The following is a 26,201-nucleotide window of genomic DNA, read 5'->3' as shown; positions in this document are numbered from 1 at the left end:
GGCTGGGCCCGTGTGCCGCAACTGCTGAAGCCCGCACACCTAGAGCCCGTGCTCCGCAACGGGGAGAGGCCACCGCAATGAGAAGCCCACGCACCGCAACGAAGACCCAACGCAGCCAAAAATAAATAAATAAATAAATTAAAAAAAAAAAATTAATGAAAAGTAGACGGAAGAAAGAAAGATGGCTCTTTACAGAGTTTATAATATCAAATGTCTCATAATCTGAAAGCATTGGTTCATTTAATAAGATGATTAAAAAAAAATCACAGCAGGGTGCACTGAAAAACATGCAAATAAAATCTTGATAAAACATTAAGTACACACCCTTAAAGATAAACTTTTATCACATTTCAAGAATAAGCCAAAACACTGTTACTCTATTTTTTGGGTTCTCTCTGGATTAACTAGGGATGAACAAAATGTTATAAACCAACCATGAACCAACCCATTCTTTTGGAAATGCTAGTCTACCACATATCTCTTTCTCTTTCCTTTAATTAACTCATCAGACTTACTCCCTCATTAATATTAGGGTAGGAAACCACAGGATTTTTCAAGATAGCCAATGAAGACACCTCTACTGATCATTGGCCAAAAGATGGAAAAAAACACTTATGTGGCAATAACTAACCATTTATTACCCCACAAAACAAAGAACATCCTACATTTACAGTTTGTGCTAGTTATATAAAACGGTTTTCACAAACATTTTATTGGAGCCCTTCAATAATACTCGGGTGTACGCAGAGTAGATACTTCAGACTCAAAAATCACTGCTCTTTTTATTTCATTCTTCTACCTCCCAGGCTGAAACATGCATTTGGCTGGCCAATTTATTTCCACGATTTTCTTCTTCTAGCATGAGAATGCTGTAATTATATATATGTATATATTTTTTCTTAAAAGTACCAATCTGAAATTTGACTTTACCTGTTTTCTGGTTTCGAAATGGTATATACTCCCATCAAAATTTCAATGAAAATAATTGATACGATTAAAAGATATTAGCTAACGTGTGAATGTCTTTTTTAGAAGTGTTCACATGATAGAACACTCCTCTCTCTTTAGCTCAACAATCTTATAGAATGGTCATAATATAAATGATAGAAGGTTCCTTCATAGACTAGGAAGAGGGTTTAAAGCACTTCTCTAATCCACAACAGAAGTTGTAGATTCAAAAAACAAAAAACAAACACACAAAACCGCTTTAACCCATAATATTATGTTTAATAGCTGTATCAAAGTACAACAGTGAATACTGAAATTAAAAAAAAAAAATGACCTTCCTCCTACTTACTTCCTGAGGATGGTGAGAAAGTCAAAGGAATTAAACCAATAATATATATTTGAAAAGATATTAACAGGGCTTCCCTGGTGGCACAGTAGTTAGGAGTCCGCCTGTCAATGCAGGGGACACGGGTTCGAGCCCTGGTCCGGGAGGATCCCACATGCAGGAGAGCAACTAGGCCCGTGCGCCACGACTACTGAGCCTGCTCTCTAGAGCCCAAGAGCCACAATTCCTGAAGCCCACGTGCCTAGAGCCTGTGCTCAGCAACAAGAGAGGCCACTGCGATGAGAGGCCCGTGCACCACAACAAAGAGTAGCCCCCGCTCACCACAACTAGAGAAAGCCCGTGTGCAGCAACGAAGACCCAACACAGCCAAAAATAAACAAATAAAATAAATTAAAAAAAAAAGATATTAACAGATATTAACAGTTAATACAAATACTTTCAAGTTCAAACATATAGGAAAGTTAATCATTAACTAAATTCTACAATGCAATTTTGTAATTTTGCAATGTATTTTCAAAGACAGAATTTTTCTTTTTGGGATTAGGCTTACTCGTCTAGTAAATAAAATATATCAGATTTAATATTTTTAAACAACTAAATTACTGCAGCAAAGGGTTCTCTGTATTTTTTTTCATATTTCTAACTGAAGATTTAATTTTTTTTCTTAAATTAACATTTACTGCATTAAGAGTGAAATACTGATTTTATTGATTTAAAAACTGTTTAGGAATATATAATAAAATCAGTTTTCCTATATAACTTATTTTAAAACAAATTATACTTCCAATTGTCTTGAATAATTTACATAATTCACAAATTACTAAATTTGTAATTCATCAGAGCACTAAATAAAAACTGGCCATAATGAATAGAAATGTTTTGAGTTTTAAAAATACCAAACAATACTATTAGATTATAAATTAGTTATGAAATTTTAGTTAATATAGCCCAAGAGTCAAAAATATAAATTCAGGAAAACGCCTTCCTTCACAGCTCTTGATATCTTCATAGCAAGTCTACTTTAGTGAAAGATGGTACTCAATTGTGAAGAAAAAGTAAAACAAAGAAAACAAAAACTATACAAATTTTATTTTAAAGACAACAAAACTTTTGATAAACCTATTTGCCAAGTCAGACTAATGTGGGAACATTTTTCTATCTCAGCATTTATGCAGTCCTCAGTATATAAAATTACAAAAAATTAGTTTTTTGCATAAAATGGTGTAGACAAGATCAACAAAGTGTTGTATTTAAAAGGTATGCTATCCTGTTTTCCTTTATCTTAATTTCGAGGCTTTAGATTCTTATATTTATTTCAACCAAGTGACTATGATAGTGCCATCATTTTAAACTGATGGTATTTTTCTACTATAGAGATACATACACCCATACATTTAAATTGAAAAAGAGGTATGATTATACTAATTGGCTTATATAAAGGAAAAAATGTTTAACATTATACAGATCAGCTAACATATAAACTAACAAAAATATTTAAGCCTACAGAAGTTCAAGGAATCATATTATTTAAAACATCCTGAAAGTAAGGAACTATTTTATCCCTTGGCAGAATCTCTTTACTTAACAGAACCTAGACAAGAAAAAATTAAAATAGACTCCTTGTTCTTTCGGATGCCTGGGTGCCCATCATCAATTATCCTTAACGGTGCTTCAAGAACCTTTATTTGAAGGAAAAGAGTTACTCTACCCAAATAAGTATAATAGAAAGTTCCCTTTACTCTTTTTTTTTTTTAATTAATTTTTAGCTGGCATATTTTACAAGGAAAATAAGTTAAGTACCTTTTTAATGGGGAGTTTTACTTTTTAAAAAGTCTGAAAGTCATCTACTGAAAATGGATTTCATAAATCTTCCTATGTGTTACACACACACACACACATATACACACCATGACCATGCTACTTTCACTTCCTATAATTTATTTTCCAGGTCTTTCACAATATTTTTGGAATTAAAATTACATTTATATATTAAATAATTCATAAAAGTTTATTTAAATTAAACTAATAAGTCTGCACAGTTGCTTTCATCACAAGAAACCAACAGAAGCAGAGTATGCAGCTAGAGGAATAATTTTCTTGATGTTTTTCCTTGCCAGAGTAATGAAAACAAACTCAAGGCAGCATTACACTAGTATTTGCACCAAATCTGAAATACTTTACAATGGTAAATTAACTCATGTTTAGATTTCATAAACACAACTATATTTTGTTGTTTTTATTTTAAACTTATTTCATATTTAAAGTCATATTCAAAACTTACTGATATGGCTTTAAAGGCTTTGTTAACAAATTTATTAAAAACATCATTTTTTAATTGTCTAAAATGTTCTACATCTTAAAGGTAATTATATGTTCCTTGTTTGTTGCTCTGCAATTTTAGAAGTTCTTTATTTTTAAACAACTTCAGTACTTCATTATTTGCATTAATTTGACAGCTTTCTAATGATGTAAAGCTAACATTTTCTATGCTTTAAAATATTTCTGTTTGTGTTTGCTTTTAAAGTAAAGAGAGAAAAATGTACTATAGGTGTAATATTAGACAATAAACCCAACTCTCTCTCACACACACACACGCACACAAAAACAGGAAAAAAAACCCTTCTTTTACTAAAGTTTAAAAGAACAATTTCAAACAAAACTTGCTATTCTTTTTAGGCCATCAGATAAAATAAACTAGCCAAGAAAAACTGTGCACCAATAATAATAAACAACAATAATTTAAAGGAAAAGTTTAACAAATTAATATGTGAGATTCAAAATTCAAGTTAAATATCAAAGGAAATTAATATTTCATTTTAATCGTTTTCTTTTTTTGCGTTTGTGGGAACTGTGTAGCAAGTTCAATTTGATTACTTCCTCAATTGTCATTCTTCATTAAAAAAAAAAATCTGTACAACTAAAACCAAATTCCTTTTAATAGTTTCATTTCGCTGGATTCACATTTCACAACGCTCACATATTTCACAATTTTAAGTGCCTGAGAGGGGTTTCATCCTCTAGCTCTATCTAAATAAGCAGCATGCATTTACAACTAGTAATCATATATCATTTTCTACTTTTTAAAAGTAAATAAACAAAATACAAGTAAATAAAATTATCTTTCCCACTCCCACTGATAGTGATTATGTATGTAACCAATCATGCTTCTGAAAGTAAGAATGAGAGACACCAGGAACATTTCTCCAATGACTACAGAAGGCAGATGAAGAAAAGTTACAATAAGTCCTTACTACTGAGATTTCAAGGATTAATAAAGAAAAACAGACAATGCCTTCAAGTATGAATATTCCTGCACTACTTTTGTTTCACATTTCGTTTTCCTAATATATTTAAGATTAAGAGAAGAGAAACTGTACAGCTAATTATAATAATAATAATTAGCTTGCAAAATACTAATTTTTGAATTGAAGAAGTCAACTTAGATCTAAATATATAAAATAACGTTTATCTTCAAATGGTAACAGAAAATCTTTTCATTTTCGTGATAAGGGATCACATTAAATTCCAAGATTTCTTTCAAAGCAACAGATAATCCCTAAACATGTTAAATGAATGCATTATTACTGGAGATAAGTATGTATTCGGTTAATACCTTATGTTAGTTTGAGCTGAACTATCACCATCAGTGTGAGGTAACTGGTCAGCAGTTTTATAAATTAACTGCCTTCTTAACACATTATATGTTAAAACTTCTTTTTTTTAAAATATATATATATTTAAAGGATTTTATTTTATTTTTATTTTTATTGGCTGTGCCGTGTGGCTCGCAGTATCTTAGTTCCCTGACTAGGGATCGAACCCGGGCCCCTGGCACTGAAAGCCTGGAATCCTAACCACTGGACCACCAGGGAATTCCCTATGTTAAAACTTCTGCTGAGCTATTGCTCTTCTTGGGTTTGACACTGAAGTGGCTGCAAGGTCAATACTAAAAACCACAGAGCAACTGTTTCAATAATTTCTTGTGTATAAGAGGAATTTGTGTTAATATCTACTGTATTTGTGAAGTTCTTTTGGCATCTAAAAATGACTTGTTAATTCCTGTGTCCCAGTCAAATATGTTGTGTCATATTATTCTCTATTAACCAGAAATGGAGCTAAATGGTAATGATGACTTAATATTGTAAGCTGTTTCAGTATCATGGACAATCAGTCTGAAATATTAACTTGTTAAGATCCTAATAACCATGTAATTAAATATTTTCTACAATGAATAATATTTTACACATGGTAAAGGACACAATTAATGGGTACGATTAATTATCATCTTCACAGAAACTACAGTGAAACATAACTTATAATTTTTAAATCTTTCTCCTCTTAAAAACAGAATAAAATGTTTCCTAACTGCAATTTCCTACCTGTTACCAGGACTCTTTATGAGCTATTTTCACAGAAAGATATAGAGCATTAATTTATTAAATTCAAAGTGAACAAAATATTTTATTTTAGTGTTGACATCCTCAACAATATCATTAATGTAACTGATATGTTTTTAATATTGCATATTTGAGGTCTCCTTTAAATGTAGTATAATTTCAAAAGAGTCACATATCATCTTTTTTTTTTTTTTTTAAGATTTTTTTTAAGGTTTTTTTGATGTTGACCATTTTTTTGGAAGTCTTTATTGAATTTGTTGCAACATTGCTGCTGTTCTGTTTTTGGTTTTTTTGGCCATGAGGCATGTGGGATCTTAGCTTCCCAATCAGGGATCGAACCTGCACCCCCTGCATTGGAAGGTGAAGTCTTAACTACTGGACTGCCAGGGAAGTCCCTATTCTTTTTTTTGAATTATAATGGACTCACACAAACTTATAAGATGAAGATTGCTAAGAAACAAACTCCAGAATTACAAGATAAAGTAGGGATATTAATTTGATGAAGTAAAGTGATTGTGACAATAGAAACTAATTAATAAATTTTTAATTCAGTACCTACAGGATGCTGGATTACAAAATACACACACATTTACCAAAAAGAGTGATCAGAACAGAGTGGTGCAACTACTTTTGAAAATGAAAGTTTCAATATCCAATTTATAGCTTTTACATTATTAAATCAGAGATGATCACTGGAATTCCTATTTAAATTGGAAATTAGGGTAGAATTCTATAATAGCGCAAATAGAATACATCATATAAACACATTTCAGGAAAGCAATTTTATTCTAGAAATAATTTACAGATTTAGAACTTTTAATAAGAGATTAGAGAGTTCTCATTCAGGATGCCAACATAGGAAGCTCTTGAACTCACCTCCTCCCATGAACACACTGAACTCACAACTCCCATCTTCTTCCTGTAGAGCGAAAGGCTTGGCTCCCCACAAACCCATACCTGATGACCCAACTTTTAAGACTTCCACCTGATAGATAGGCCCCCAAAACATCTAGATTTGAAAGTCAACAGGACTTGTGTCCATGAGACCCACAAGATTATAGTGGACTAAGAGATACCAAAATAAGAAAGTAATATTAACATATGTAAATGGAGAAATAGACAGCAATACAATAACAGTAGGAGACTTCAATACAATACTCCACTTTTACCAATGGATAGATCATCCAGACTGAAAATCAATAAGGAAACATTGGACTTAAATGACACATAAGACTAGTTGGACTTAACAGACATTTACAGAACATTCCATCCAAAAGCATCAGAATATACATTCTTCTTTAGCACACATGGAACATTATCCAGGACAGATCATGTATTAGAACATAAGACAAGTATTAATAAATTTAAGAAGACTGAAATCATATTAAGTATCTCTTCTGGCCACAGTGGTATAAAACTAAAAATCAATTTCAAGAAGAAAATTGGAAAATTCACAAATGTATGAAGATTTAACAACATGCTATTGAACGACCAATGGGTCAAGGAACTCAAAAGTGAAATTAAAAAAATATCTTGAGACAAATAAAATTGGAAACACAAAATAGGAAAACTTAAGGGATGCAGCAAAAGCAGTTCTAAGAGGGAAATTCATAGTGATAAATGCATACATTAAGAAACAAGATTTCAAACAACCTAACTTTATACCTCAAGGAACTAGAACACAAAGCACAAACTAAGCCCAAAGTTAGTAGAAGGAAGGAAATAACAAAGATCATAGTGGAAATAAATGAAATAGACTAGAAAAACAATAGAAGAAGTCAATGAAACTAAGATGATTTTTGGAAAAGATAAATTAGACAAAACTTTAGCTAGACTCACCAAAAAAAAAGGGGGCTTAAATAGATAAAGTAAAAAATGAAAGAGGAGACATGACAACTGACACCATATAACTACAAAGGACCATAAGAGACTATTATGAACAATGACATGCTGAAAAATTGAACAACCTAGAGAAATGGATACATTTCTAGAAACCTACAACCTACCAACACTGAATCATGAAGAAATAGAAAATCTGAACAGACTAATTACTAGTAAGGAGATTGAATTAGTAATCAAAAATCTCCCAACAAAGAAAAGTTCAGGAACAGATGGTTTCACTTGTGAATTCTACCATATATTTAAAGAACTAACACCACTCTTCTCAAACTCTTCCAAAAAACTGAAGAGGAGGGATCACTTGCAAATTCATTTTAAGAGGCCAGCATTACCCCAAAACCAAAACCAGACAAGGACACTACAAGTAAAGAAAATTATTGGCCAATATCCCTGATGAACACAGATGCAAAAATTCTCAAAAAAAAAGGAAAATCATCACACAGATTCTCAACAAAGTGGGTACAGAGGGAATTAGGCCATATATGACAAGCCCACAGCTAATATCATAGTCTTGTGGAAAACTGAAAGCTTTTCCTCTAAGATTAAGAAGAAGACAGGATGCTCACTCTCTTATCATTTTTATTCAAATGGGAAATGAAAAAGTAAAACCATCTCTGTTGGCAGATGACATGATGTTATATACAGAAAATCCTAAAAACTCCACCAGAAAACTGTTAGAACTAATCAACTAATTCAGTCAAGTTGGAGAATAAAAAATCAATATACAAAAATCTATCGTGGGGACTTCCCTGGTGGCGCAGTGGTTAAGAATCCGCCTGCCAATACAGGGGACATGGGTTTGAGCCCTGCTCCGGAAAGATCCCACATGCTGCAGAGCAACTAAGCCTGTGCGCCACAACTACTGAGCCTGTGCTCTAGAGCCCGTGTGCCACAGCTACGGAAACCCACGTGCCTAGAGCCCATGCTCCGCAACAAAGAGAAGCCACCACGATGAGAAGCCCGCACACCACAACGAAGAGTAGCCCCTGCTTGCCACAACTAGAGAGAAAGCCCGTGTGCAGCAATGAAGACCCAATGCAGCCAAAACAAAAAAAAAAATCTATTGTGTTTCTATACACTAATAATGAACTATCAGAAAAAGAAATTAAGAAAACATTTGCATTTACAATTGCACCAAAAGAGAATAAAATACCTAGGAATACATTTAACCAAGGAGGTAAAAAACCTGCACACTGAAAGCTATAAGACACTGAGGAAAGAAATTGAAGACACAAATAAATGGAAAGACATTATATGCTCATGGGTTGGAAGAATATTGTTCGAGTGTCCATACTACTCAAAGCAATCTACAGATTCAATGCAATCTCAAACAAAATTCCAATGGCATTTGTCACAGAAATAGAACAAACAATCCCCAAATTTGTATGGAATGACAGAAGACCCAGAATAGCCAAAGCAATCTTAGTAAAGATGAACAAAGCTGGGGCCATTATGCTTTCTGATTCCAAACTGTATTACAAAGCTACAGTAATCAAAACTGTATGATATTGGCTTAAAAACTGACACATAGATCAATGGAAAAGAATAGAGAGCCCAGAAATAAACCCTCACATATATGAAATATTAATTTATGACAAAGGAGCCAAGAATATACAATGGGGAAAGAATAGTCTCTTCAATAAACGGTGTTGAAAAAAATTAGATAGCCACATGCAAAAGAATCAAACTGGACCCCTATCTTACACCACACACAAAAATCAATTCAAGATGGATTAAACACTAGAACATATGATTTGAAACCATAAAACTCCTAGAAGAAAACATAGGGGATAAGCCCCTTGACCTTGGTCTTAGCAATGATTTTTTGGCTATGACACCAAAGCAAAGGCAACAAAACCAAAAATAAACACGTAGGATTACATCAAATTAAAAAGCTTTGTACAGCAAAGGAAACCATCAACAACATGAAAACGCAACGTAACAACTGGGAGAAAATTTTTGCAAACCATGTATCTAACAAGGGGTTAATATCCAAAATATATAGGGAACTCACACAATTCAACAGAAAAGAAAATCTGATTAAAAAATAGGTAGAGGATATGAACAGATATTTTACCAAAAAGACGCACATATGGCAAACAGGTACATGAAAAGGTGCTCAACAACACTAATCATCAGGGAAATCAAAACCATAATGAGATATCACCTCACAACTATTAGAATGGCCATCATAAAACAGACAAGAAATAACAACTGTTCGGACTTCCCTGGTGGTCCAGTGGTTAAGATTCCACCTTTCAATGCAGGGGACGTGGGTTCAATCCCTGGTCAGGGAACTAATATCCCACATGCTGAGGGGCAACCAAGCCCGCATGCCGCAACTACAGAGCCATGCACTATGGAGCCTGCGTGCCGCAACTAGAGAGAAGCCCGCACACCGCAACGAAGAGCCCGCGCACCGCAATGAAAGATCCTGTGTGCCGCAATTAAGACGTGACGCAGCCAAAAATAAATAATAAATAAACATTAAAAACTAAAAAAAAAGAGAGATAACAAGTGTTGGCAAAGATGCGGAGAAAAAGACGTGCACTGTTGGTGGGAATGGGTACAGCCAGTATAGAGGGTACTCGAAAAATTAAAATTAGAACTACCATATGACCCAACAATTTCACTTCTGGGTTTTGTTCCAAAAGAAATGAAATCACTATCTTGAAAAAATATCTGCAACCCCCCCCCAGGTTTATTGAAATATTATTATTTACAATAGCCAAGACATGGAAACAACCTAAGTGTCTATTGATGGATGAATAGATAAAGAAAATGTGGGATATATACGTAAAGATAGAAAGACACACATTGTAATATTATTCAGTCATAAAAAAGAAGGAAATCTTGCCATTTGCAACAACATGGATAGATTTAGAGGGCATTATGTTAAGTCAAATAAGTCAGAGAAAGACAAATACTATATGATCTCACTTATGTGTGCAATCTAAAAAAAACACCCTGAGATCATACATACAGAAAACCAGGTTGGTGATTGCCAGAGGCAGATGGATGGAGGATGGGTGATACGGGCATAGGTAGTCAAAAGGTACAAACTTCCAGTTAAAAGATAAATAAGTTCTGGGGATGTAATGTACAGCATGGTGATTCTCATTAACAGGACTGTACTGTATATTTGAAAGTTGTTAAGAGACATCTTAAAAGTTCTCATCACAAGGAAAAAAAAATTTGTAACAATATGTGGTGATGGATGTTAACTAAACTTATTGTGGTAATAATTTTGCAGTATATACATACATCAAATCATTATGTTGTATACCTAAAACTAATACAATGTTAGATGTCAATTATATCTCAATTAAGAAAAATAAGGATTCAGCAGTTAAAAAGAAGGAAAAAAAACCAATAAGGAACTAATGGTTCCTTAGATGGTTCACAGATGGGGCAAAAATCAAGACTGTAAATAACAAATATGAGAAATCTGTGTACTCCAATGTGTAACAAGTAAACATTTGTTTTATCTTCTTCGTATCCCATCCGGTACACTACTATTTAGGAAGTTAAAAATAATGATTATAAACAGTATTGGATTTTCTAGCTAGAATTATCTATTGCTTGCTTTTGTCATCTAAAAATGGGATATGGTTCCTTCTCTCTGACACATTAAAAATAAAATTGAAGAACATAAACACCATCTTTTCCCCTTTGAAAAAGGGGGGATTACACATAAAACATATAAATATAAAAATCAGATCACACATTAATCAAAATCTATGAAGTCATGTCTAAAAATGAACACAAAGAAGATCTGTGTATTTTCTGAAACAGTAAGAACCATTTATTTTGGCAACTAGCTAAATTTAATAAGTACTAAAAACCTGATCCATCTAGAAATCTGAAAATTCAGATTTTGCTCCTGTTCATATTCATACATTTCTATTATTTAGTGCAGTTTTATTAGACTGCATATTGTGAAAATTTAGTTGGTCACAAATAGCATCTTTTTAATGAACAGAATAAAAATGTGAGATCAGTACATGTGATACAAGTAAATACTGTTTCACAAACATTATTTCAGTTACACATGCATAGGCCCTAAGTACAATCAATGTAGTCTGTAACATGGAGTATAGTAAAAAATAAAGGTCCATGAGTGACACACATTTCAGAGAGTTGTGCCTAAAATAGAAAGATATCAGCTATATAATTAAATGAATTTCTACATGTACTCGTATATTTATTACCAAATTTACTTTGGGGGAAGGGTGGTAAAACTATTTTTTTTTAGCTGTACAGCAGATACACAGTAATGTACATAAATCTAAAATATACATCTTGGTGAAATTTTACAAAGAACACACCCATGTAACTACCACCAAGATCCAGATACAGAACATTACCAGAACTCCAGAAACCCCACTGGTGGCACTACTAGTAATTACTTCTTCTCCCAAAATAACCACTATCATTGACTTCTTCTTTTTCTTTTTTTTTTTTTTTAACATGACAGGCTTGCATTCATGCCTCTTTTTTTTTTTTTTTTTTTTAATTTATTTATGGCTGTGTTGGGTCTTCGTTTCTGTGCGAGGGCTTTCTCTAGTTGCGGCAAGTGGGGGCCACCCTTCATCGCGGTGTGCGGGCCTCTCATTATCGCAGCCTCTCTTGTTGCGGAGCACAGGCTCCAAAAGCGCAGGCTCAGTAATTGTGGCTCATGGGCCTAGTTGCTCTGCACCATGTGGGATCTTCCCAGACCAGGGCTCGAACTCGTGTCCCCTGCATTGGCAGGCAGATTCTCAACCACTGTGCCAACAGGGAAGCCCCTCACTGACTTCTATTACTATAAATGTAGCTTGCCTATTTTTGAACTTTATATAAATGGAATTATACAGTAGGTCCTCTTTTATTTCTGGCTTCTGTAGGTCAACATTATGTCCATGTGATTCACTCCTGCTGCTGCACGTGGCAATAATCAATTTGCTGCCTTTGTATGAATATACCACAATTTACACTACTGTTGGTGGACATTAGGGTTGTTTCTAGTTTGGGGCTATTACAAATAATGCTGCTATGACTACTCTTGTCAAGTCTTCTGGAGCATCTTTCTTCTATGTATAAATCTACAAAATGGAACTGCTAGATCGTAGGGTATGTTTATGTAGACAGTGCCAAACACTTTTCAAAAGTGGCTGTAACATAAATTACTCTTAATATTGCTTCCATGTTGCCAGTTGATAATAAATCTCAATTGAAAAAAATCTAAACCTATCTACTTTCCTACAGATGGTTCTAATGAGTCTGTCTGTGGTAATTAGTAGCTTTGATAACTCAAACATATGAAGACTGAATAAATTCAAGCATGAAAAGAGGAGGAAAAGAAAAGCTTTAAGTGCTGAGTTTTGGGAAAACTACATATCGTTTTTACCCATACAGAATTTTAGAAGACAAAATTAGAACCAAAATTCTTATTTAAAAGCAATTAAATTCAACCCAAAAAAGCTGGTAACTACCATATATATATGGTATATGCATGCATGGTAATAAAGAATATAAAGATGAGGACATTGTGGTTTGACCATTAATTCTATAAACGTTTAGCAAGTGTTTACTACATGCCAAATGCTATTATAGGAGCAACGGATACAACACTGAATCAAACTGATAATCTGGATCCTCATGGAGCTTACAGTTTAATGGGAGGAGACAACAACTACAAAATGGGGTGGCAGGCAAGTTGTAATTTTAAATACGATGGTTGGAGAAGGCCTGACAGAAAAGGTGATATTTGATTAAAAACCTAAAGGAGGTGAGGGAATAAGCCAGGCTAAGAATGTAGAGGAAGACTGTTCCAGCAAGTGTTTTCCCTTGAGAGATAAATAAATAATCTAGTGTGTATATGTGGATGGTGGGTGGGTTGCAATTGGTAGAGATGGGGAAAGAGATGACTAAGGAAACCTACAATGAAAAGGAAAGCATGAAAAAGAGAAACAGAATATAAGAACACCAATTCTACAGATTTACTGCAACATCAAATGATACAGCACCAACTTTGTTGTTTTCAGACTTCCCTGAGCCACAGTTTCTTCATCTTTTCTGCAAAATGATGATAATAATATCTATCACCATGATAATTAAGAGACAAAACTGATTACGGGACAAAATTGTTTAGACTGATATTACTTGACATTACTATCAAGAAAAAAACCCTGAGAACCAATGAAATAAAATATCTTGTCAGAATTCTTAGTCAGACACTATGTGAGCTCAGTTCTAGGGCGACATCACAAGTTAAGGGGATAAGAGGCTTTTGTTTTGTTTTGTTTCTAATTTCAAAAAGAGAAGAGCAACATGTTAATATCAAGGAAGGAAGAGGGCTATAAAGCAGGAAGGAGGAAAGGAAGGAAATGCATTAAGAATTGAAAATTTATCAAATCTGCCTTGCAGTGCAACCAATTAGTTTACCAAACACTCCATGACAAGAGGGTAAGATGGAAATAAGAGGAAATTCTTTAGTTACTTACATCTGTAATGGTCACCTCACCATGATTACTAATCGTAAAACTCACAAATCATCTATTAGACACAAAATATCTCTTGGGTAGTCTAGGAGCAAAGAAGAAATGGAAGAAATAAGGTTTCAGGAGACTTTCTCAGGGTCTGACAGTCAGCATTTGCTAACATTTTCAGATAAAAAGTAGAGCAGTATTTTTGGCAGTTCCAGATAACTATACAGAGTTTTCTTCCTCCTTTTCACAGTCCAAGTTACTAGCAGTAAAACCAGCCAGTATCTGCTGCTTCCTTTTCCTCTCTCTATCCCTGCTTAGTTTTCTGTTGAGAAGAAACCATATGGTAATTCCTAGGAAGGCAGGCAGGCCGGCATCCACTCCTATCAGTGCCTGCCTGGCCTCTACTTGAAATAACGACGAACACTGTAGCCCAAGAAGAACAACAGCGCTCTAGACACTCAGGGAAAATGTCTGAGTATGCAAGATTTATTAGAAATGACACATTACACAAGTAATGCATTTTTCTTTTCTTCTCTCTCTTCTTCCTGTCTGAAGCCAATATCTCCTCATGTGATCTTCTCATGTCTCACCAGAAAGGGTATTTACCAAATCTTAGTTAATGCTAGGGGGGAAAAAAAAATCACCCTTCATTTTTAGCATTTATAATTGATTGTAGTTTGGTTGTAAGTAACTAATGAATAACTTTTATTTCCAGATTAAAACTGGAATTTAAACAAAAAGCATATGACAATCTACTGTGTATGTAAGAACAATAATACTGTGAATGAAAAAAAGGGGGAAAAAAGTAAAAATGGTTGAGATGAACTCAGACATGCAAAGTTATGAAAACTAGGTCAGTACAGAATTTACAAAATTGTCAGGGACAGGAAACTTAAGAGACCGAAAACAAAGGATAAAGATAAATGGGATCATCTCTATGATGAGCAATGTAAATAGTGGGATTCTTTCCTAAGATAGACCCAATCATCCCACTTAACAAGTTTATAAATGGTCCCGAAAAAAGGAACAGAGTTTAAGTTCTAAACCTACAGCTGAAATTAAAATTATAAAGTGCCAAAATCATGGCAATAAATTTAAAGATCTTGTAAACTTGAGAGAGAAAATGGAAACGTGGAAGGTAAGTTTCAAAGTGGATAACAGTAAGATAACACATTTAGGGAAAAATTATTTAAATGTAAAATGATGGGGAATTCCCTGGCAGTCCAGTGATTAGGACACTGTGCTTTCAATGCTGAGAGCCTGGGTTCGATTCCTGGTCAGGGAGCTAAGATCCTGCAAGCCATGCAACGTGGCTAAAAAAAAAAAATATATATATATATAGATAGATAGATAGATAGATAGATAGATAGATAGATAGATAAAGTGATGGGTTATAAAAGTTTCCAGTTATGAACAAAGGAAAGGGAACTGGGAGTGGTCTCCCAAGTAAACAGTTTATTGAAGTAAACATGAAGTAAACAATTTATTAAAAACATTAGCAAAATGCATTGCCAAACAGGACTGTGGTTGTAGAAATCTGAAAAAACACAAGTACAGTAGTGTAGTTGTCCCTGAAAAATCATATGCAGTTCTGACAACTTCATGTCAGAAAAAATGTAAAAGAATTAGATAAAGATCCATGGGGGGAGCACGAATTAAAATGATCAAAGAGTTTGGGGTTATTAGATATAAAAAGTAAATGATTATTTTTTTTAGAAAGGCTGAAAAGGTAACTGACTAAAATCTATAAAGTTATGAACAGAGGAAAGGAAAAGTGTTTAAAAAAAATCTTACAATACTAGAATGAGGGTAGCGCCCTTTATAACGTGAAAGAGGCAAATTTAAAACAAACAAATGGGAGCATGGCTTTAAATAACAGCCTATGAACTTACTGAAGTCTTTACCTCAAGGAGTAGTAAAAATAAATTTTTACAAGTTTTGATAAATTAATGGATGCAGACCCTTATCAGGGAAAGTGGACAAGGAAGTCTACAGTACATGCCTACTTTTGAGGGGAGCACTGTATTAATTACCATGCCTACTTCCTGGTGTCTCTACATAGCCCTTTAGTTTAAAAGCACGATAGTCATGTTTATTACATGGTAAGGTCCAAGACAGGAAAACGGGAAGAACACTCTACCAAGAGAAATTTTCTTAAATACTCAGCGAGAAAGAACTACATATCTGTTATGACAAACCAAGAACCTTGACGAATTAGAAACAAAAACACCTTTTGTAATAGGAAATGAGCATAATAGTTATTCTGCTGTCCATGTCTTGCACTAACTCTGATCTTAGGCCAGGATCCCTAGGAGCGTTCAGCAGTTACAACAGAGGGTGGATGTGTATTTAGTGTGTTACTGATTTGCAAACTCGAGCAAAAGCACAGCATACATACAGTCTGTTGGTCTAAGTTTCAATGAAAGGGGCCTTTCTAAAGGCATTTTACAAAAGGTGTTTGAAACACAAACCTGAGTAAAATCTTTAAATTAGTTTAACAAAGGTAACCTAATGCCTGTCTAATGCTTATCCCCTCCACCCCATAGCTGTAAACAGGTGTGCAAATGAGAAGAACGAAGCAGACATAAAACAAGACTATATTTTTCTCCAATGTCTAAAGCAAACTAACAAGAAAAATCTTAAACATTTATTACTTATTGCGCTTTGTAAATGAATGTATTAACCTCTTATTTTCATTTTTAAATCATCTAATTTCAATTAGAATGCTTCTTCATCAAAACTAATGTTTCTCTTCTATTTTGATTTGATCATTGAGAGTTTGTGAGCATTGTTAGAATATAAACAATTTTAAACTTCCATTATTCTGTAGTATTCTTTCCTGTGAGGAATACTTAGCTCAAAATTATCTGCCATGTTCTTTTCCCTAAATTTATTTTGTTACAAAAAAGGTAAGCAGAATAAAAATGATTTTAAGGAGGTTAAGTTTAAATGTATTCTTTAAATTTATTTTTAAAATAAAAGTCTGGCCAAGATGACGTGGTTAAATACAGAAATGAACGTGTAAAAATAAACGGGTTCAGGAGTGCACGATGAGCAGACAAGTTTCCCAGTGGCCACTGATTTGGCAGTTTGAATCATATTGCGACTCTCTTTCCTGTTAATACTACTATAAGAATGGGTTAAAGAAAATGAGAAGAGTCAGAAAACGAAGAAAGATTAAAAGTCTGGGAGTGGAGGGGCAAGAGAAGAATTCAAAATAAAGTGAAATCTTCCTGAGAAAGCAAATAAAATGAGGTATTAAGAATTCCACCATAATTCATGCTAAGTGTGCTTAGAAACTACAACTACAGAACTATTTTAAGTGCTACCTTTTCTTGTTGAACCAAATGCAAGTAAGTGACCTTTGTGTACCAAAAGCTAACTGTGCTAGTAGTCGCAATATCTTGCAACAGAATCCTTCAAAAGAGACCACTTAAAATTGCTTAATCTTGATGGTACTTTGTGGTAAAATTATGAGCCAGCTCTGAAAGAAGATCTAGCAGGCCTGCCTTTTCAAAAACTTAACGTTGTTGGGTGTGGTTGGTTGATTCTGAAAAGAGAAACTACAATAAGCCTTGGTAGCTTTGACACAGCCTTTAAGTGATAAATAAATGTGTTTAACATGTGTCTCTAATGTTCATTATGGTAAAGTTGATCAGTTTAACCCTTTGCAAACAAGCAAGAGATCTTGAGAACAGGAAGCTTTTCTGTGGAACTCCTGACGCAACACAAACCATAGCAGTTACTGCAAAGCTTAATGCAAACCCTCTAGAGTCCACGTTGACAAATTCTTTAACAAGCCCTGTGGTTACAGGGAAGCTGGTTTCACTCTGACTCACTCCTACTCAAACAGTTTACTGGAAATGAAGGGGAGGGGGAATTTTCAGAGAAGTCATGTGATGGCCAGACAAACCACAGCCAGTAAAGGTTCAACAGAGTCAAAAACAGGTCCCAGCAACAACCAGCACCCAGAGTGTTCAACTGGCACTAAATTATATGAAAATGAGTCCTGTTGGGTTTCTGATCATCCACACCATGAACTCTTTCATAAATCTCTGTATATAAAAGAACGGATACTTCACAGGAGGAAAAACCAGCAGGCACTGACATGGTGTGTGCAACTACAAACACTTCATAGGAAAATGTGCTTAACAAAAAATAGCATCAAAGGAAGGTTAAAGCACTTTAGCGAATGTATAAATAATCATTATTAAATGCTTTCCCATTGTCTCTAAACTCAAATGATCAAACATATATTCTATCATTATCAAAAGAATGCCAAAAAAAACCCCCCAAAACCCCTTTAACTATCACCTTGTACTTTGGAGGATGTTCACTGGGTAATCTATTCTGCATACAAAGAAAATGCACCATAAGAATGAGAACTACACTATATTCAATATCTTGTAATGACCTACAATGGAACAGAATCTGAAAAAGAATATATATATACACATATAACTGAATCACTTTGCTGTACACCTGAAACACTGTAAATCAACTATATTTCAATTAAAAAAAAGATATTACTCAGTATTCTAAAAAAAAAAAAAAACTACATTACAACCGATGAACTTTTTTTGGTTCATCACTTACGTGTTTTCACTAATAAAATAATGTAAATAACTTGAAATTTCTGAATAGGAAATGGATCCTATTCAACCCCCTCAAAAAGGTATTTTCAGCCTTAAATATATTTAATACAAGCTAGTAAAAGATACTAGTATTTAAACTTAACTTGGGGACTTAGTTTCAATAAATCAGACTAAGTGTAAGTGGCAAGTATTAATTAATTTAAATACTGCTGTCCTAAACAGAAGCTAAGAAACGCTCCCTTAAAATAAAATTAAATCCAGAAATTATAAAACAGCCTTTGAGGAACTAGTTAATCTAAGGTGGTGTACAGACTCATGAATTACACCCAACAGAAAGAAAAGCTAACCACTATAAATATGGAGGAAAAGACTGTATTATTTTAAAAGATAAGTTCTAAGAAATTTAAATTTCTTATTTCTAACTTAATTCTCAATTTTCTATAGTGATAGTAACTTTCACAGTCAGCAACCTAATATTTTATGAAAAAGAATCCAAGCAGCTAGGTCACTTGGACAGATGTCATTTAGGAAAGCAAACTTATTCAAACCATATTCTTCTAAGTAAATACGTACAACATTCCTACCCTACTGTGTAAGTTTTAAACACAAAAATACAACCACCCATGCTCCCGTTCCCCATTACTTCAATAATAGTGGCTGCCCTAATCTTTTAGGGTACATCAAGCAAATAAGTTACTTTATTTTTCAAACTCTTTTATTCCTCATGTCTTTAATTTACCTTTTTCTTTGGTTACACAGCTTACAGAATAAACAAGTCACCACAATAACCTTTATTTTTTTCTAAAGTATAGAACTTTACTAGCATTATTTTACTTAATGTGAATTCAAAAGTATAAGTCATTTAACTTAATGATGTCTACTATATTATCTTCAACCCTTGCTCTCAGATGATTTTTTTTTGAATGAAAGATTCTGTAAATTCTGTAGTGCTTTACAATCAGATGATTATTAAACTCAAAGATGCAAAACAGTTCAACCTTTTTTATGTAAGATGATTTCTGTGTTCACCGTATTTTATATTTTATTTTGCAGGGGAGTAAGACTGAATATTCCCTTTTGGCTGAGCAGCAACACAGCAATCTGCAAGAATAAGCACCTTACAAAAGGCAGCAAAAAGGGAGCCTAAAGGAAAGTGGTTGATCCATTTTCTAAGAAAGATCGGTATGATGTGAAAGCACCAGATATGTTCAATATAAAAATACAGGAAAAACTGGTCACAAAAACTCAAGGAACCAAAATCACATTGGATGGCCTCAAGGGTCATGTTTTGAAGTGAGCTTTGCTGATCTGCAGAATGATGAAGTTGCATTTAGAAAATTCAAGCTAATTACTGAGGATGTTCAGGGCAAAAACTGTCTAATTTCCGTGGCATGGATCTTGCTTATGACAAAATGTGCTCCACGGTCAAAAAATGGCAGCCCATGACTGAAGCCCATGTTGATGTCAAGACTACTGATGATTATTAACTTCGTCTATCCAGTGCTGTTTTTACTAAAAAATGCAGCAATCAGATTCAGAAAACCTCACTGTTAGCACCAATAGGTCTGACAAAACCAGAAGAAGATGACTTGAAAGAAATTGTCAAAAAACTGATTCCAGACAGCATTGGAAAAGACATGGAAAAGGCTTGCCAATCTATTTATCTGCTCTATGATGTCTCTGTTAGGAAAGTAAACCCCAGGTTTGAAATGGGAAAACTCATGTTTCATGATGAAGGCAGTAAGTAGTTCTGGAAAAGCTAATGGGGATGAGACAGGTGCTAAACTTGAACAAGCTGATGGATATGAGCCACCAGTCCAAAAAACTGTTTAAAATTCAGACTTGTAAGGGTGACAAATAAAAAATCTTATTTGTGATGTTAATAAAAAAGACTGAATATTAAGTGAACATGTTTCATGTAATGGTACCTTTTCTCTCTTAACTGATATTTCTTAGTTCATTCAAAGTATCTACTGCGTGAGTAGTATGTGCAAGACCATGCAGGCACAGCCAAAAATACAAATATTTTTGTGGCCTCCTCTCGAGGAGCTTACAAACTCCTGGGTAAGATGAGAAAAGCCCACAGACAGTTCTAAAAGAAGGCAGAAAGTGATAAGTGACACAAGAAAGATACAGCAAGAGACAATTTCCAGGGACTGGGAAGATTTTTGAGCAGCAAAGTTCCATGACCAGAGGTATTTTTCAGAAAATTGTTTTTTGTTGCTTTCTGTGGAAATAGATTGGGGGGAAAAAAGGCTAGTAAAGAGGAGACCTATTAGGAAGTCACTATAAATGTTCAGTGGAGAAGTGATAAAGGCATGAACCAGCAGTGGGAAGGGAAAAGAGAGGACGAATTTGAAGATACTGTGGAGTTAGAATCAACAGGCCTGAAGAATGACTGGATATGAGAAGTGAGGAGGGAGTCAGATGATTCAAATTTTGACACCAAGTGATTATGAAGACAGTGATATCATTAACAGAAATCAGGAACAAAGAAGAAAAAGATCATAAAGGGAATAATTAAACCTTGCATGAAACAGTCCACAAAGCACATAACAGCTCTCTAGACGTAACTCTTATAAATGATGCTAGAATTGTTCAAGGTCATAGGAAGCTACATTCATTCATGTCTACCTCCCACAGACATCTAGTAAAAACATGATAGAAAGCCAAGAGCAAAAGGAAGTCAGCTTAGTGGAAAAATACTGCCCGATCTCAATACTGTAGTCACAAAAATAAAGTAGGTACCATAAAGAATCAGAATTCAAATAAATGCATTAATAATCTTTTTTTCTCCCCCAAATACCTACAGAACAAAATCCAACCATCAGTCAAAACTGGAATTTAAGTAAATACTTAGCTTTAAAATTGTTACCTAGAAACAGTTTCCTAGTAAAAGCATATACACCCTTTAACCTAGTTGGAGAGCACATGGTAAAGCAACGAGAGCCAAGGTTTTTTTCACTCTTCCTGCTGATAAACTTATTCTACCAAAGGCTTTTACCTTCAAGAATAAAAAAACACATTTCCCACCCTGTTTCATTTTACTTAATTTGCTATTTTAGCTACAGTTGATCCAACTTTTTTATTGCTCTTGTCAAATTGGGGGGTTTTACAAAATACATGCATCTATGAGGAAATTCCAGCACCAAAGTCAGATAAACTTTTGGATCTTTATGAAACTGATTACTATAAAAACTTTTAAATCACAATCACAATCAATAAGCTATAACTAAAAAGATGTCAGGAAACTTATAGATTACCAAATAAAAACCTAGTATCTTTTTATATACCATTAATAACTATTTACAAAAATATAATATCCAACTTATAACAATAAAACCTAAGAGAAAACTAACATGTTAAAAATCATTGGGTAAATAGTGTTAGAACAATACACAAATAGGTAATGATCTAAAAAAGAGAAACTTAGATTCTTACATTATATGATTGGTAAAAATATTTTAACAGATAAAAGATTTAAAGGTAAAAGAATAAAACCATAAAAATACTAAAAGGAAATGCAGCAGAATATCTACTACATAATCGTAAGGGTTCAGGAAGATAATTTTAGGCACGACTCCAAAAGGAAACATCTAAGATATTGGAATAAAGACAAAAATGTGAATTTCTTTATTCAAAAAACAAAACATAGTAAAACACACAATGAACAATATGGAAAAATTACTGGCAGCATATGACAAAAGGAATCTCCTTAAAAATGTCAATCAATAAGAAAATGAAAAATACACTAAATATAAAAAAATGGATAAACTAACCAGTTAGACGAAAGGGTTTTTTCTTTTTCTGTGGTTTCAACATTTTATACCATAAACATACTTTGTAGTCACAAAGAAAATTACTAAAAAAAAACAAAGATGTGGAAAATATTTGATGACTGAAAAATGTTCACAGTATGTTTTTATATTCAAAACAAGTCATAAAACAATAAATAGAATATGACTCACTCACAAATATTTACAGAGAAAAAGAATGAAGGATGAAGGGATTTTTTTTTAAGTATACAAATACCAATTTTCTACAATGAGCTGTACGTAATCACTTTGTAATAAGAACACAATTTTAAAAATCAGTATCAAATGTCTACGATATATATGTGAAAAAGGAATCTAAGACTAATATATATGGTATGATTTTAGCTTTTATTAAAAAAAAGTGTTCCATACACAGAAAACAGTCTAGAATATGGTGGTTATTATCCTACTTTGGGGAGTAGGTGTGTGTGAACTTTCACTTTTTACTTTTAATATTTCTGGAATGTTTCAATTTATAAGCACTAACATAATTTGAAAATATGCAAACCTGGAAAAAGTAACAGAGGCAAAGAGCCTAAGACAAATTTGTTACTAAAAACAAAAAATGTTTGCAATATCACTGATTTAGACATAAAATGACAAAACTGTTGTAAATTTATTTGCATAGTGAAAATGAAAAACAAACACAAGGATGCATCACAAAAGTGTATCAGGACAGCTGAGGAGGGACTCCCCTGGTGGTCCAGTGGTTAAGAATCTGCCTTCCAATGCAGGGGATGCAGGTTGATCCCTGGTTGGGGAACTAAGATCCCACATGCCGCGGGGCAACTGAGCCCGCCCGCCACAACTATGGAGCCCACACGCCACAACTAGAGAGAGGCCCGCTCACTGCAACGAAAGATCCTGCGTGCCGCAACTAAGACCCAACTCAGCCAAATTAAAAACAAAAAACAAACAAACAAAAAAAACAAAAAAAAAGCAGGTGAGGTATCTTACTTGGATATAGTAATATTCTACACAGTGTTAAGCAAGAACAGACAAAAACAAAAACCTTATATTTGACAAACTTATTTTGCAAAACTCTTCTTTGACTAATGAATTAAAACATTAGTACTCTCTCAGCTAATTTAAAATGTGGAAAACTGGCAACAGCCCCCTCCCCAACCTGCAAAATAAATAAACAAAAGTTAAAAACCTCATAACCCCTTGTCTACACCTGGGAAAAAGTATGTAGGGATAAATAAACCTACATATACTGAAATCTATAATAAGCCACAAAACCGATGGATACTAGTGAAAAAAAGCATGAAAGGCAATAAAGAAAGAAAAGAAAATTCAAATCAAATGTAACAGAAAGAAAAAAACATTTTTTAATCTGTTCTTCATTTTTTGTTGCATTAACCTGGATGAAAATGTTGCTATGCTGGCTTACAGTAAGCAAAGCACTAATCTCAAAGTCAGAAAACTGGGTTGGGTGTTGGCTCTGAGATTCACCGGCTGTGTGTTCCTGAGTGTTTTTCCTATTCAAATCAGGCAAAATATCTTCTACTTCATTGTTTGTACCGAGGCACTTCATTCAAGTGCCTTACACACAGATTTTTACTGACCTTAGAAAGAAAATTAATAGGGAAGATGACAAAATTGTCAGGAATAAGTTACTCTTTTATTATATTATTTTCTAGCTTATATAAACAATTGACAGTACATACAATTGTAATTTGGGGTAAAAATTTTAAATAAAATGTTCATAAAGAGTATATAATTTCTGACTAAAGAACATGAAACAGAAGTGTACGTTTTGCTTACTTGATTTTTTAATACAAGCAAGTATGAAATTAGGGAATAAGAAATATAAAGTTTATCCTAAAACAGTGATGGTAATTATTGGCTTTATAGAATGAAAACAGTCAAACCTCATGACCATCAGAAGTATTGTGGGACCTCCCTGGTGGCACAGTGGTTAAGAATCTGCCTGCCAATGCAGGGGACACAAGTTCAATCCCTGGTCCGGGAAGATCCCATATGCCGTGGAGCAACTAAGCCTGTGTGCCACAACTACTGAGCCCACGTGCCGCAACTACTGAAGCCCACGTGCTCTAGGGCCCACATGCCACAGCTACTGAGGCCGCGTGCTGCAACTACTGAAGCCTGTGCGCCTACAGCCCGTGCTCCACAACAAGAGAAGCCACCACAATGAGAAGCCCACGCACTGCAACGAAGAGTAGCCCCTGCTCGCCGCAACTAGAGAAAGCCCGCACACAGCAACGAAGACCCAACGCAGCCAAAAAAAAAAAAAATAATAATAATAATCATGGCCATAAGGGATGACGGAAAAAGATTATTACCCTAATGGTAGATAAAGATTTAGAGTCTTCAAGATGTAAAAGTCTTCGAGAGCTCAAATTACACGTATAAGATGAAGCGTGATTTACTTCTTCATCAAATTCTAGGAGACCTGAATTTTTGGAAGTTGAGCTTTTAGATGGTAACAAATTTACGGAATGTATTATTCATAATCTAAGAATCAAAAAATTGTGAAGAATGAAATGAGTCATCCAGCTAATGTTCTACTCAATGCAGGGAGTCGCTATGCATGGATCCATGAAAGGTATCACATAGAGGGAGACAAGGAACTCATTCTTTTTTGAAATAGCAATTCCATTTGTACACAATTAAAATTTATAGGAATTTTTTTTTTTTAATATTCAGCCAATGTGAGCCTCAGAAAACTTTCACTGGCTAATTCTAAGACAAAGTTTACCTCTATAGTTTCTCAGCATGAGTATAACTCATGAGTATAACAACTTCTGAATATTTGACAAGCTCATCAATTCCCCCTTTCAAGGAAACATGTCTAAATTCTTTTCAACAGTTTCTCACATTATATGATTTCAAGATCAATTACCATCTCATTCCCCCTCCTAGAGAAATTCTAGTTTGTATAGTAAGTGTTCTATTTCAAGATGACCAAATAAGACCGTTGCCCCTGTGATAGGTTAAAGATGGCTACAAATTCTTTGCTTACTCTCTCATTGAGAGGTGGGTCTAATTCCCCTCTCTGAATCTGGGCTGGCTTTAGTGACCTACTTCACCAACACAGTGTGGCAAAGTGACTGGCATTTCTGAGGTTAGGTTACAAGAAGCCTTGCATCTTCCAGCAAGGTTCTTTCAGAACACTTGTTAGAACTCAGGTGCCATGATATGAGGAAACCCAAGAAGCCCCATGAAGAGTAATCTGAGGTCCCAAACCAACAGTCCAACTGAACTCCAAACCAACAGACAGAATCAACTTGTCAGTTATATCAGCAAACCATCTTGGAAGTAGATACTCCGATTTACAGTCAAGCCATTTTGCCTAAATTGCACAGCTGTGAGCAATATAAACTCTTCTTGTTTCAAAGCACTAAATACCGGGGGTGGGGGGTTATTACTCAGCAATAGATAACTGGAACACCCTTTATCTTAATAATAACCCCAAACAGAAACACTGAACTCTGTCTTTGATGAAACTAGTATTAATAAATGAAGACAGGGGCAGATGGGAAGAAAAGATTATACCAGAGAGGCTGCAGTGGAAGATATAGAAGAGAAGCAAATTGATTTGCACTGCAGAACTCCACAAAGGATCATCAGCAGAACTGCAGAAGAAACTGGGGTAGGGCTGAAAACAAGGAGACTGTATACAGAGTACTTAGCACAAACAGACAGCTTCCTCCCCTAGTCCCGAAAAAGACATCAAGTATAGTCTCTAGAAAGTATACCAAAGGTTC

At 34.3% G+C, this 26,201-nt stretch overlaps 1 protein-coding gene and 1 pseudogene across 5 annotated transcripts in view; one reads left to right on the top strand and one right to left on the bottom strand.

Annotated features, from left to right (window-relative positions):
- The window catches only part of VMP1 (vacuole membrane protein 1), a 140,046-nt gene that overhangs the window by 43,860 nt on the left and 69,985 nt on the right, over positions 1 to 26,201 (bottom strand). The gene's annotated exons all lie outside the window — the stretch shown is intronic.
- On the top strand, positions 169 to 23,262 carry LOC309618394 (small ribosomal subunit protein eS1 pseudogene; annotated as a pseudogene). Its single transcript has one exon. The product of its transcript is annotated as a small ribosomal subunit protein eS1 pseudogene (transcript).

This window comes from Balaenoptera borealis (genome assembly GCF_965194805.1).
Source record: "Balaenoptera borealis genome assembly, chromosome: 20".
Taxonomy (NCBI): domain Eukaryota; kingdom Metazoa; phylum Chordata; class Mammalia; order Artiodactyla; family Balaenopteridae; genus Balaenoptera; species Balaenoptera borealis.
Note: the sequence above shows the minus strand (reverse complement) of the source record. Positions and strands in the feature narration are given on the sequence as shown.